The sequence below is a fragment of the Rousettus aegyptiacus genome, unplaced genomic scaffold (assembly GCF_014176215.1).
Source record: "Rousettus aegyptiacus isolate mRouAeg1 unplaced genomic scaffold, mRouAeg1.p scaffold_m13_p_5, whole genome shotgun sequence".
Classification (NCBI taxonomy): Eukaryota; Metazoa; Chordata; class Mammalia; order Chiroptera; family Pteropodidae; genus Rousettus; species Rousettus aegyptiacus.
This window is the reverse complement of record NW_023416308.1, coordinates 90,070,893-90,085,818: the sequence shown is the minus strand read 5'-3', so window position 1 is coordinate 90,085,818 and position 14,926 is coordinate 90,070,893. Positions and strand designations below refer to the sequence as shown.

Genomic DNA, 14,926 nt, shown 5'->3' with positions numbered 1-14,926 from the left:
ACCACCTCCCACCAATCCAATACAACCATCCAGATCCAAGCCATCCTTGTCTCTTACCTGGATTATTGCCACTACCTCCTAACTGGTCGCCTTGCTGCTGTGCTCACCACTAGTCTCTGCCCAGTGCAGCAGCCAGAGGGGACCTACAGTTAAGACAGGCCTTCCTGAGCTCCCCAGCTCCCTGCCACAGTCAACGCTTGCCTCGTTACTCTGTTTCATTTTTTAAATAACTTACAATTAGCAGAAATTATATATGTGTGTGTGTGTATGTATATATAATTTATATATATACACATAGATATGTGTTTATGTGTGTGTGTGTATTTCCACATTTATTGTCTGTTTCCTCTACTAGAATGCCAGCTCCATGAAGGCAAGAATGTTGTCTTTCCTCTTTACTGCCTAATCCCTACCTTCTAGAACAGTACCTGGCATATGGTATGTAATCCATAAATACTTATGATATGAATTATTTCCCACAGGATGATGATGCTTTCAAGGGAGGACCGAAGTGGGACCACCCTGGGTTCACATTCTGCACCTACAGCGCCAGGGCCGTGTGACAGGCGGTTCACCCCTGTGCCTGAGCCTGTGCTTCATCTGCATGACGAGAGCAATACCACCTTTCAGTGTCATATGGGGTGCAGTGAGTTAATGTGCATTAACAGCTGCACAGTTTCTGACACTGAACAGGAGCCTTCTTGTTGTCATTTGTTATTACTGTTGTTCCAGTCTCTGGACTTAGCCACAGAGCCCTGGGACTTGTCACCAAACCGTGGCACATTTTAGTGGGAGGTGAGCTCAGAGCAGAAGCACAGAGGTGTGCGTGCACTGGGCACAGGCAGACTCAGATTCAAATCCTTGTCATGTCATACATCAGCAGCAAGCATCTGACCCCTCTGAGCTTCAGTGTTCTCATGCGTGCAGAGGAGGTAATGACCATTATCTATTTCATATGATTGTTATGAGCATTTTTGGTGCACACACACAGCACACAGTAAATTCTAAGCAAATATTAACTCACATTATCACCATCTGACCTGGCTTCTCCCCTAAACGCAGAGCTCACCTTCGCCTCCAGCTGCCCGGGGCACTATAACTGCTCCCTCCACCCTCCACCTGCCTTCCTGTAGCTACACATAGTAGAATGAGCTTGCAACTGCATTTCTGTAACTACAATGACCTCTGCCCAGCCCCACATAGAGGTGTCCCCACACCTGCCTCCTTGCTGTGTGATTGTAATGCTAATGCCAGGCTCTCATCCTGCCTGCAACCTCGCCCTCTTTCAGTGGGACCTGGCTGGGGACTTCTGACCCTCCCGCTGTCACCAGTATGCTTTGCTGGGCCCGCTAATTTCCATTAGGGATAGACGATGGGAAGCCTTCCTGTTTTCCATTCTAAATAGTCTACATGACCTGCCAGCAACCTCCACATTTTCAAGAAAGGAGCTACATGGTAGAAAGCAGATTTTTCTTCCTTCTCTAAAGAAACACTGTTATTCCAGTCTAAATTATTTTCCTGACTGGAACGCCAATAATTCAGAAGACAGAGCACCCATTCACAGCAGGATGCCTCCGACGTCCTCACCTGGTCACTGAGTGATGTGAAGAGGTGACATACAGTGTGAGAGACCCAGGACAATGGGGTATTGCATCCCACTCCCCTCCTCCTCGCCCTCAGGATCTCACCCAATGGCCTAGGGGACCCCCTGTACCTCTGAGCAGGAGCCCCAGTGATGAATAAGGCAAATGAGGCTCCTGAACCCCTGCAGTTTATGTTCTTAAAGTGAGAAGATGGGCCACAAAGGAAGATGCAAAGACGTGAACAAGGGAATTTCTGCTAAGGTGAGGGTTCAGAAGAAAAAGGACAAGATTTCTGGGGATGGATGGACGGTGAGGAGCCTCAGCTGCCACTTCAGAAGGGGTAGTCTAGGAGGGCTTCTCTGAGGAGGTGATATTTCCATATCCTTCATTCAAGTACACACTCCCTTGAGTCAGGGAGCAGTGTGTTCCCCTCACAAACGTAGTGCCCACTGGAACTAGGCAATCTACACATGTGTATTAAACACCGATGTCAGCATATGCAGTGAGATATAGCTGTTTGTATATGTGAACGCTTCTTACCCTTGTGACTAATTCAGTAACTTTACTTGGCAAAATAAGATTCTTAGCATTCTCAAAAAAAAAAAAATTCTTAGTTTGTGATTTCCTAGGACCTGGAACCTACTGTTTTCTATTTGACAATCTCAGAGTTAAAGGAAACAGGGTCCATTCTGGAGGGAGATGGCAAATTCCTCCCGAGAGCCTCTGCACACCTGCCCGATTCACCCCTGGTCTGGGGTGGGATGATGGGCTTCAGGTGTCTGTAAGTCAGGCAGTGAGTATAAGAAGCACAGTCATCTGCAGTCTCAGAAGAGGATGAAAAAAAAGAAAAAGAAAAAAGACGTGGTCTTATGCACTGCTCAATCAGCACTGACCCTAAACTGCAAAATACTCATTATCGTTGCAAATTGTTGAGGAGGAGGAACGCAAAGACAGGGCTCCTGAAAAGACCAGCCGTTCCAAGTCCACTGGGGCTGACTTACAGCGGGCCAAGGCAAAGGGTCTTCCTGGAAAACCGCATCCTTTTTTTGCTACGGTTGTTTTCCTGTTCCCTTTGCCCCTCCGTGGCCCTCTTCAAGATTAGAATGCTGTAGTTGGTGTGGGGGAAGAGTTGTTATATTTCTTTGATGCTAAAATTATTACTCCTTTGGGCTTGCCACCAAATTGCAGAGCAGTGAGTGAATGTGGGGTGCTTTAACGAAGCTCCTGGAGAACTGCCCCCTCCCTTGCCTCCACCGCCTGCTAAGAAAAAAATTCCCCCACCCTTGGAACTGGGGAGGAGGAGGGAGGTTATCTCCTTGTGATTTGGCTGCTCAGCATCCTCAACCCCCTGGGGGAGACTCAGGGGAGCCTGTGGAATGTCCCACCACAGGAGTTCCAGTGGGAGTTGGGTTCCCCCACTCAGAAAGGACCACCCCAGATGGAGAATCAGGAGCAGAAAAAGGGTACATTCAACCAAGAGCCTAAGACAGACAAAAAGATATCATATTCTTTGCAAAGTGTAGTGAGAGATCAAGTTGTACAAGTTCGTGGTCAGTGTCTGATAAATTCAAGAGAGTGCTGGGTTTGGAGAGAGCTGGTGAGGGCTGGAAGGTGGCAGGGTTACCATCTCAAGCCCAGAGAAAGAGGTTTCAGTGTCTACTGCGTATTGGAGGTTCACTGACCTGGTGCCTGATATAGGCCTGCGGAAGTTGAAGGCAAGGAGTTAGCTGGACTGAGAGAGAGAGAGAGAGAGAGAGAGAAGAGACTGAATGAATGAGAGAGGACCTGTTGCACAGAGAAAAAATCACCTCTCCCTTACAGGGACCTGGGACATCTGTAAGAACACTTGCCACAGGGAGCAAGTTGGAATAAAGAAGAGTTTCTGGCGATTATTCCTCGGGCTTGTGCGTATAAACATGGTGTTTTCCAGATGGCAGAGCTGGCCTGGGGACTGATGGGACCTCAGCTGAAAGAAAGCTTCAGGCTTCCTAGGGGGCTGCTAAGCCCATGGTGACCTCGGGATCAAGTCAGGCCTAGGGAAACACAGGAGAGAGCCCCCAGCGAGATCGGGGCCTCTGAGAAGGTGGGGAAGAGCTCTGCTGCAGAGTCAGCTCTAATGTACAACCCAAGAGTACAGAACGGGCTGTCTCAGCACCCTAAGTTTGTAAAATCTTTCCTACTTTCTCCTTCTCCTTCTCCTTGCCCAATCCTGGAGCTTATAGTCAGTAAACAGAGAGTGAAGGAAGAACGGGGAAAGAGAAAAAAGCCTGATCCTACCCACTCCCCAAGACAAGGCTGGCCCTGAAGCTGGCCTTGAAAGAAGTGAGAAGACTTATCTCTAAATCAAATGCAGAGTTAGAGTTAATACACAGGACTGGGTATTCTAATTATAGAACCGGGACCGTTCTGCGACTCCAAGTGACAAAAGATATTACTAACAGAAAGCAGAGAAGTCATGAGACCTCTTTGAGTTTTCACCTGAGGGCAGAAGAAAAATTTCAGTGAGAGACAAAAAGAGTTGCTCTGTTCATCCCAAGAGTTGTGTCTGGTTAAAATACCCAGGAATCAGAAGCCAGGAGGAACATCCCGCTGTCGTGGCGGAGGCGGCAGAAGCCATGTCAAGTGTCCACGGGTGGCTGTGGCAGCTGTGACAGTGTTTGTGGCCAGGATGTCAGTGGAGGCAGCCATGCAAGCTGATGAGGTCAGAGCAGCTGTGGCATCCTCGGCAGCCTGGTCCTGGGGCTCAGCTTTGGCAGGCACCTGGCCGGGTCCTGGCCACCCCCTGGCTTCCCTCCTGTCTGCCAGTCCCTTAGCCCTGGTCTCCGGCCTTCTCAGTGAGTCCCCACAAGCTATCTCAAAATCCCGTCAAAGAATTTGTTTCCTTACTGCAGCAGGAGTGCTTTCTGTTTCCTGCAATCAGGAATCCTGATGAATATGCCCTCCTTCCCCTGGTCCTTTAAACCAGTCAGCAAAGCCAGCCTCAAGTCCTCCCCCAGTATCCTGGGCTTCTCCTTGCTTGTTTCCAGCCCGGAGGAACATCTTTGCCCAGGCTGGAATATTTGGCCAGGTGTCTCTGGCCTGGACTCCATCTCTGGACCTTCCAGTCTTGGTGACTATATTGCAATATGATTTGAGAAAGGGCATCTGAAATCATACCTGGCTCTGCCGCATGTTGGCTAATGAACCTTGGGAGAATGAATTTTCCTCATCTGTAAAATGGGTACAATAATCCATTCCTAAGGATAATGTCTGGATCAGAAAGGTTGATTACATTTGAAGCTCAGAGCATATTACCTGGTACATTGTAATACTTGATGAATGTTAGCTAGTACCAGTAGTAGTGGTTGTGGTAATACTCAGAGTGGTATGTAATAGTAATAATAGTAATAGTTGCGCAGGTAGAAATTTATTTCTGGACTCTCGTGTGAACAGAAGAATAAACTTCTGTTTCATTTAAACCATTGGTTTTCAAGTCTCTGTGACACAAAGCAACAAAGGCGTATTCTGAGCCCTCACAGAGCATGTTAAATGAACATTCTGAACATTCTGAATTTTAAAAGTACAGAATACGCTACTAAGGTTAAAATTATGCATAAAATATATGCTCATGCAAAAACTGGAAAGGAAATCATTATGATAAGGTGATGGGGTTATATGAGAAATATTATTCCCATTGAAATTTCTCCTTGTTATCTTTATATTTCAATAAAACCGTATTGAAAAAGAAAAAGAAAAAATGTCCCTGAGACTGGACAAATTTTGATCCTGTTTTGGTATCATAAGAGGGAAATATATGCCCGAATCCTCCTTCAGCTGTAGAGCCCCGGGACAATTAAAAAAAAAAAAAAAAAAAAAAGACAAAAAGCCCAGGTTTTCCCTAGTGACAACATGGGAGTGAGGCCAGGGGGCCAGAGACACTCTCTGCATGACACTGAGAGTGAATAAACGCTTCTTCCAGGGCAGCGTTTTACTGCCTGCCAAACCTTGCCATCCCCCGACAGGGAGGTGGGGGGCATTGCCGGAAGAGGTGGGGCCAGTCGGTGGGTCACCGTTAACTCGAAGACAGTCATCCCAGGATATTCTCTCTATCTCCCTGGTAACCAGCTGCCCATGAGCTTGAAAACTGGTTTTTCTGGACCAAGTTCCACCTCACAGCAACCTCAGCAGGTCATAGGATAAATACCTGGGGTTACATAACAATGAGGGAGAAAGGTGAGACCTCCTAGTATGAGAGAGTACAGGAAGGGTCTCTCCAGGGGACCTGTCCGCTGGCTAAGAAAATAAAGGATGGGGGTAGGCCATCCACGGCGCTACATGCATTTCTCCTGCCAGCACTTCGCTGGCAAGAGGCTATTCCCCCAGCTCTTCCCACCGCCCCCCACCCACACCGCAAAGGTCTCCTATCATGGGACTTCTCAGCTGACGTTCTTCTCCAGCATGGCTCCTTGTCAACACCTCTCAAAACAAGATCTGTGGTTTCTGCATGACTAACAACAGACCACAGGTCTCGCTTGCTCACCCTGCACCTTCTCTTCTGTTTCACTCACACTGAGTTTGACAGGCCGTGAAGGAAGCAGAGCCCACACCACTTAGAGAATTTCCACTAGCGCGGTTTGGAGTTGGCACATGGCAAAGCCTGAAGTTTTCTAATGATCTGAAATATGAGGTAGGGAAGAGATTCCCACTCAGCCACTAGCTCGCTATGTGTCCTCAGGCAAATCGATGCACCTCTCTGGGCCCAGTTGTGCCATCTGTCAATGGTGAGATTGGACAAGAAGATCCTTTCTACCCCTGACGGGCTCTAGCTCTGTGAAATCCACTCTGGTTTTAGAAGCTATTTTCGGGCTTGAATTTATGACCCAGATAGCCGATTTGATGTTTTTTGTTTTTTGGGTTTTTTTTTAATAAAGAAATGAATATCATTCACTGAGTAATAAATTATGAGCCAATTCAAACCAGGGATTAACAGGAAGAAAAAAAATTCTCTCTCTAAACTTGCTCAAATATAATTATGTTGTCTATGGTCATGCCACCCTGAACAAGCCCAATCCTGTCTGATGCTGGAAGCTAAGCAGGGTCAGGCCTGGTTAGTACGTGGATGGGAGACCACCTAGGAAGACCAGGTGCTGTAAAGATAAATAATAATAATAAATTATAAATATATATATATTTATAATTATGTTTTTACAAACACTGGTCTTACACAGTTCTAAATACTAAACTCTAAGTGTCTGTTAGCTAAGGCCCAGGGGCCTGGTCATCACAGTGCTAAATAATTGTAGAAAGCCCAGAAGCTGATAAGAAAGTAATAAGAAAGGGACACTATCCCCTGGAGAAATTCCTGAGCTTATGTGGCTTAAGGAAATTTGGGAGCAGTGTGGTAGAGCTTCTCAATATAAAATTCATAACTTAAAAAACGAAATCTCGGAATTAGAATGGAAGCAGGACACCGTCTCTAACCTTTCCAAGTGTCATTTCCAAGGCCTGGCTCTGTTAGGCCCGGCCCCAGCAGTGCCTGCGCCATGTCAGCTCAGTGTCTCCACAGTCCGCAGCCCTGGGAGCTTGGATTAGCTAGATCAGTGACAACATCAACCTCATCAGACGTGACTGCCCCACTCCAAGCCCGCGCTGGAGTCAGGAGTTCAGGCACGCAGCCGGACCATCTGTCATTAGGCACTGCTGTTAATTGCTATGCTAATAAACAAGGTTGGAATTGGAGGCACAAAATACACATGCAGATTTAGACATAGTTCTTCAGTACTGGGTCCTGTCCCCTAACAGCCCGGCATCTTCTCCAGGACCCAACAGTAAAGGTGGCCGAGTCACATCATGGGCACAGACAGTACATAACCCCATGGGCAGATTCTTCAAATAGCAAGTGTTGAGAGTTTCTCAGCCAACATTCATTCATCCATTCACCTATCTATCCCCATAACAACCACTGGCTTTATGGTGGACTCTGTGTCAAATGCCATGGCTCCAGAAATGACAGTGATGCAGTTCCTGCCCCCAGGGGATCATAGCCTAGCAGCAGAGATAGACTGCTAGACAAATACAGAACATACATTGTGACAAGCGCTAGGAGAGAGGTCAGCCTAGGGGCTGGGGGAACATAGAGAAGGGGTTATCTAGCCAGCCTGGAGAAAGGCTTCCTAGAGGCGGAAAGAATGTCTGAGCCAAATCTTTAAAATGGAGCGGAAGTTGCCCAAAGGAAGAATGGAGGAGGGCATTGCGGACAGAGGGACTAGGAGGTAAGAGAGACCACGGAAGTCTGAGGAAGCACAGGAAGTTGGGTCTGATAAGGCATGGGCATGTGATGGGGGCATGAAGGCGAAGAGGGTTTAGCATGAGGATGCTGGAGAGGGTGATGGGGTGCAGATGGTGCAGGGTCTGAAGAGCAGTTACTCAGCAAACCTTGAGGAAACTCTTATACTGTGCAAGGGATGGGACCAGGTCATTGTGGGCTCTGCCCTCAAGGGATATGGTGAACAAGTGATCCAAGTGATGGTACAGAGCGGCTTGGAAGAAGACCTGTCAACAGACTGGGTTAGTCAGAAAAGGTCTTGATGTAGAGGAAGCTAGAGCTGGGTCTCCAGTTTCAGGCAGAACGGGACAAGTGAGACAGCAGTACCAGCCAGATGCTTCATGTATACTGACTCGTTGAACCAACAAGGCCATGTCATCCTCCCAGTTTTGAGGTGAGGAAACTGAGGCCCAGGGAGTTTAAAATAGTTTGGCATCTGGGAAGAGGTACGGCTGGGATTCTGACCCCAGTGTGCCTGACTTCAGAGCTGTGCCCATCCATTACCCACACTGCTTCGCGAAGCCTTACTGGCAGAAAGAACAGCCGGGCCAGCCATGGAGGGGGAAGAGGGGACATGGGGAAGGCACAGAGGAGACTGGTCAGGAGAAGACAGTTTACGAGGCCTGGGCGTGTGGGTGATGGTCTCACAGAGTGACCCGGGCTTGGGCATCGGAGTCTAACAGCTCATGGACAGGTGTCTTGCTCTCTGCTGGCCTCAGTTTCCTCATTGGAAAATGAACGTTACATCTACTTCCTGAGGTTGTCATTAGCATTCAGTACTTAGGACATTGCCTCATGCCTTGTGAGTCCTCAAACATGGATAATTATTTTAATCATTATTCTCAATAATAATAATAGTGACTATTTGTAAAACACCCAAAGGTAAGTTGGGGTCAGTACGTGGAGAACTTTGAGTGCCCACTTCAGGCATGAGGTCTTGATCTTGTTGACATTGGAGAACTGCAGGGAAAGGTTTTAAGCACAGACATGAAATGAAAGCTTAGACAGCATTTTCTTCTCTCCTTCAGAATAATACAGCAACTCCCTTCTTCAGAAGTTTCATGATTTTTATTCTACACAGGAGAATTGCATCACAGTGAAGAAAGGCCCTTTCAAGGCCTGCAAATGCTGGCCACGTGGTGATGGGGGTTCAGAGTGTCTGAAGACTGGGTACACAGTCCAATGAGCCTGAGAAGGGTGTCGTGGGCTCCTGCTGGAGCTGGTGTGGGTTCTGATACCACCAGCTGGTGAGGAAGGGAAGAAAAAGGAGTCACTGCTTACTACAGACTCTATGAGCCTCTTGAAGATGGGAGGCAATGTCCCCTCAGCCATTAATCACCAAATCAGAAGCCTCAGGAGGCATACTCCTGTAACCATAGAAACAGGTACTCTCTGGACCACTCCCCTCTTTATTAAAAAGGATGGTGCGGTAGGTCCCCTCCTCCAGCAATGGGTGTGGAGATGGATGAGGGAGGCAAGGCCTTTGTGAGAGGCCCGCTGTGGTTTCTTGTTCAGCCTGCCCTGCACCCTCTTGGTGGTCCACAGAAGAAGGTTCTGTGGAGACTTCTATACTGAGCAGGAAGCTGGCAAGTCCCAGGCACTAGTGCATCCTTGAGTTCTTCTACCCTTCATGACTTCTCTGTGAAGCAGACCTTATCTTCACTTTACAAACAGGAATATGTGGCCCAAAGAGGGTAAATGACTTGTTCAAGCCACACATCTAGCAGGCAGCTGGGCTGGGTCCAAACCCCCACCTGTCTGAACTCCAAAACCTCAGTTTTAACTCCTACTGCATTCTGCCTCTCAGAGCAGGGGGCAGGAGAGATAATAGTCAGCCAGCGCAATTCAGAAAAGGGACCAAATGATAGTGGCCAAAGAGGAAGGAAGGATCCAGCTGACCCCTGGTCCCAAGCTAGGTAGAGGGGCAGTCCTGGGTTTGCATACCCCTGCGTGCCATTGGGCAAGTTTCTTATCCTCCCTGATTCTTATACCCTCATCTAGAAAATGGATCTTGGAGGACCTACTCGCAGGGTAGTTGTAAAGATCAGAAATATGATATTTAAGCCCTAGTCTTCAAAAAGTGCCCACTGATGCCAACTCTGATTAATGGTCATTATTTCAGAGCTGCAGATAGGATTTGGGGATCCCCAAATAGCCCCACTAACATGCAAGATGTCAAGAAAGGAACTTGTGCTGGGCAGGGTGTAAGAATCTTCTCTTTCCCTGGGAGTGATCCTTTATTGCCAAGCACTTAAGGTACACTACCTAATTTCATTTTCCCCACAACCCAGAGAGGCGAGTGTTACTCTCATGTTACAGGTGAGGAAAGTGAGACTCAGAGACTAAATAACCTGCCAACAGATCAGCCAGCCCCTGCACGTCAGCCTCCAGAGCCCCTGCTCTTCACAGCCCTGCTCCTCACTCCTCTGGCTAACGCCCCCCCCTCCCCGCAGCTGCCCATGACATGGGGACTGAGTTCTGGGTCCCCGATCTCCAGAAGGAAGCTTTGGCTCTACCCTCAGCCCTCACACCCTCCTGTCAGAGGGTCAGTCAGCAGCCACATGTGACCCTGCCACTCTTCTGAGCCCGGTAGTAACCACTGACTATCCAACATGAACAATACAAGCTGAGGACTTCCCTGGGACATGGGAGAAGTGGGGTTCAGCTCAGAGTCTGCAGGGCCGACCACGCCTCCCTGCCTCACCTCTAAAAGGTTATAGGGCCCCAGACTCAGCCTTGCTGGGCCCAAATGAACCAGCTGGGTGGGCGCATAGGCTCCTTGGAGGGATTCTCAGGCTGGCCTTCCTTTCCCCACCATCGAGGTGCTGCCAGGGCTCACAATGAGGGCTGGGGGTGGGGGTGGGGTGAAAAATACCCATGTGCCACGGTTAGTGGATGAGTAATGAAACTGCGGTAGCACCTAGCATTGGCCTCTGCTCTCCCCAGACCTCTGCCCCTGCCTCCTGTGAGTGTCAGATCAGGACAGAAGTCGGCAGAGCACCTAGTACCCAGAGACACCTGGAGCCACACCACTGGGCTCTCCTGCTCTTCTTTCCTGAAATCCAGACTGTCTTTGATGTTGCTGGGGAGCTCATTGTCTCTTCAAGAGTCCTGTGTTTGGAGTCTCCAAAGACAGGTCAAAGAGGGGAAGAGGGCCCCAAAGGAGAAGAAAGGAAGGAGAGAAGAGGTGGGAACAGTGTTTGCAAGGACCCTGGGGCAGATAGAAACTACCATGGGAGCAGAAAGCAGGCCACGTGGCTGGAGCACAGCAAGGAGCAAGGATGGGGCAAGGGCTGGACAGGCGGGGCAGGTAACCAGGGAGTGCCCATAAGCCAGGGGAGGATTTTGATCTGGGGTAGGCATTCCATGGCTTCTTCTCTTCCATACTGGTAAATCCTTTATGCTTTCCTAGATTTCAGCAGCATTTCTGGATTCATCTGTAGATGGCCATACTGGCTTGAAAATGGGCTGGTGTGGGCTATAGTGTGGTAAAATGCCCATCCCACACGTTTGCATGTAGGCACATCACATGTAAGAGGGTTAGAGGCAGCCATATCCTTCCAGTGGTCCCTAAGGCCAGGAGTTGCCTGAGTGTGAAAGAGAGCCTAGCTCTGGGCACCCTGCCAGAAACCCTCTGCCTCCTTTGATCCAGCCAAGGAAGGACCTCCGGGCCCAAAGAGAAGAGCTGAAGAAAGTCTCAGCCAGAGAGAAAGCTACTTCCTCAAAAACACTTCTGTCCTGCTCAGTTCATCAAATCTGCTCTATGTAGCACTGAATAAACACAACCCTAATTAGCAGGTTCATGTTGCAGCTGAATAATCAAAAGCACATCCCAATTCTAGCCTCAGCATCCCCAGAGGAGGCTAGATGCCTACCCTAGAGACCTGGCTGGCATTTGTGGATTCATCACTCCTCTGGAGTTCATGCAGTTTGCCTCATTTCCTCTGAGGAGCTATTTGCTGAAGAACATCTTCCTCCCGGTCTGATCCTCAGGGAACTCCCATGCCCTGACTGGGTCTGGTTAAATGAGATGGGAAGGATGATATGGCTCACTGACATGCCGGGCCGGATCACACGCTAATACAGGCGCAGCCGTGCAAAGCCTTCCTGAAACCAGAACTGGACGGGGGTCATTCTTGCCCTCCTTCGCTCAGTCATTAAATATTTATGGAACACTCATACTCTGTTGGGTGGTGAGAGGCAGTAGGGTGTAGCAGTTTTTGGGGGTGTTTCTAGAGCTATGGCCAGGATTCAAATCCTGGCTCTACCACCTAGTTCTAACAAAATCACGTCTACCCAGTGATCTTCATTGGTTTTCTCACGTGTGAAGGGTGCCGGGCAAGCCAGGGTGGGGGCCACAGCACCTCGGTTGAGAACCACCCCTTGAGCCACCTCCTCCAGCTGTTTGGTGTGTCACTGGTTCCTGGCGCAACAGCTGGATAAGCTTGGTCAAGAGGAGCATCCACCTCTGTGGGCTCGACCCAGAATTCTGGAATGATTCCCCGGCCATTGGTGCTCAATCGCCTCTTCCTTTCGGAGCTAAAAACAACTCAGTCACTTATTGCAGACAAGACAGATGTGAGTTTGGAGTGCATGATACTGAGTTAAGTGCCAGGCACTGATGGGCAATTTGTGGGCGCTGTTCTACTTCGTCCTCTCAGGAATTCTGCAAGGAGGTGTCACGGTCCCCTTTAAAAGATGAAGACACTGAAAGCTGAAGAGATTTAGAAGTTTGCCCAAGGACATGTGTTCAGCCCCAGAATCAGAAGCTCTGGGGTGAGGGAAGAGATTCTACAGAGGAGCCCTGGGCCAGGGCACACTCACACGCACAGCGTCACCAGGCTTGTGCGAGGGTGGCTGTGTATTTCTGTAAGTTGCAGCTCTGACACGGCCATGTAACCACCAAAGGCGACCAAGAAAGTGGAGCATGTGGGGGCCAGAGCAAGGCAATCAGAATGATTCTTTCTCTCGCCATCTCACCAATTTAAATTCACTCTCTTCTGAAAAAAAAAAAAAAAAAAAAAAAAAAAAAAAAAAAAAAAAAAAACCCACTTGAAATGTCACCTTCTACACTTTGCTGAGCGCTTCACCTATCATTGTATCTTTCTTCTTTGTCCACTGAAATTCCCAGCATTTATCCACTAAACCTCACTGTCGACCTCTCTGAAAGACAGCAGGCCAGCAGGGAGCCGTCCGACTTTGTTTCGGTCCCCACCCATTTCTCCTACTATTGACAGAGGTTGTCGGCCAGTGGTCGGAGAGACCAAAACGGAGCCATCCCAAACTGCGAGTGGATTCCACCAAGTGGAGTTTCCTGCTCATTCTATCCCCTGCCCCACAACATCGGCTAAAGGAAAACACGACGGTGGATGAGGACATGGCTCCTTCTGCCACTCGCTTGCTTCCACCTGGCCCAGGCCTGAGCATTGCTTCCTGAATTATTGTAATAACCTCCTAACATAGTGTTATTTGTATCGAGAGGAAACTGAAAATTAATTTAGTGTCCAATGATATACATTTTATAGACTAATTTTCAAGATTCCCGCACTCTGGACTGTCGCACAGCTATTTAAGGTGATGCTGAAGAATAATCGATAATTCCCTGGGAAAACTGCACATGAAATTATGAGGTGAAGAAAAAGGGTACGTACATACTGGAAAATTATGCTCAAAAATGTTCTCTGGATTCCAAAATTACAAGGATTTTATGTTTCTTTTTTTAGGTCTGTTTATACTTTATAGAATTAAAGTAATAAATTTTCACTATTAGGAAAAATTGCTACTTCGAAAAATAAAATGATGGAGAAAAAAGCCAGCAAAAGGACAGAAGCAGAGACAATGTATGGTAGATGAAGACCATGGAGAGCCTGCACGTTCCCTCTCTGGCATGCAGTGTGTGAGCTCTCAGTCCCGCGAGGTCCCACTTCACAGACGATGAAGGAGAGGCCCAGGGGTGCATGGTGAGTTGCCTAAATAATAATGCCTGCTTCTGTTTACTCCCCTGTGCCAGACACTGTGCAATGTGCTTTACAAATATGATATTTATTCTTCACACTAGCTGGCCTGAGATAGGCATCTCCCCGCTCCCCAATCCCACCCCATTCTACAACTTAGGCACTGAAGCTGATAGAAGTTATATAACTTGCCCAGAATCGCATGGCTGGTCACATTCATAGCTAGTATTAAAACCCAAAAGTCTATATACTCTTAACTATTATCGTTTTCTTTTTTCTTTACAAAGTCATAAGTTTAGTTGGGAGTGAAAAACCTAGGTTTCCAAACTCCACAGTCAGCTCACCCTGTTTTAAAACAGAAGGTGGATGAGAAGAATTAAGCAGCTCAGAGCTCCCCCAACACTTCTCCTCTGGGCCTTGTCTCAGCCCAGCAGACAGCCTGGCCTCCTCTGGTTGAACTTATGAGTCCAAAGCTTCACCTCACAAAAAGAGCAGCTGCTGCAAGCAGGGTTTCAGAGAGCCTGGAGCAGCCACTGGGGAAGACTAACTGGCCTGGGAGGTGAGAGTTTGCCTGGGCAGCCTGACTTTCTTCCCAGAATCCTCTCCTCTGTGAGTCCCTCCCAGGTGGTAACTGCATAATTGATTTTAAGGAGCATCTCCTAGGGTTAAATGTCAAACATACCTTCAAATCAAATATCATGGATAAAAGGGCTAGTGAGCTGGTCTCTGAGATGAAGAGAAAGTGGACTACAGTCCCATCAGCAGCTTCTGGGCTGTGTGAGAAGAAGCCACACCTGAGGGATTCCTGTGGCCTGAAGGCGAGAACTAGGCTGGGGAGTTGACAGTTTCACCTAAAGTGTCTGTAAAAATAAGGTCAAAAGAACAGTAATGTTAAAGCGTTGTTGAGAGGATCTGATGAGAGAATGTAAGTTAAACTCTGAGTGAACTGAATTGTTGTTCTAGTTCTGAGGACAGCAGTCACACTTCTGAGCTCTAAAATGGGCAAATTAAGGGTTTCCCGCTATAGGCACCCTATAGACAAACACAACATGGGTTAGAGCAGAGGGAGGCAAAAGCACCCAGAG

General features: G+C 48.2%; 1 protein-coding gene and 1 pseudogene across 2 annotated transcripts in view; one reads left to right on the top strand and one right to left on the bottom strand.

Annotated features, from left to right (window-relative positions):
* The window catches only part of NAV2 (neuron navigator 2), a 678,828-nt gene that overhangs the window by 515,136 nt on the left and 148,766 nt on the right, over positions 1 to 14,926 (bottom strand). The window lies entirely within an intron of this gene.
* On the top strand, positions 6,600 to 6,718 carry LOC118603185 (annotated as a pseudogene).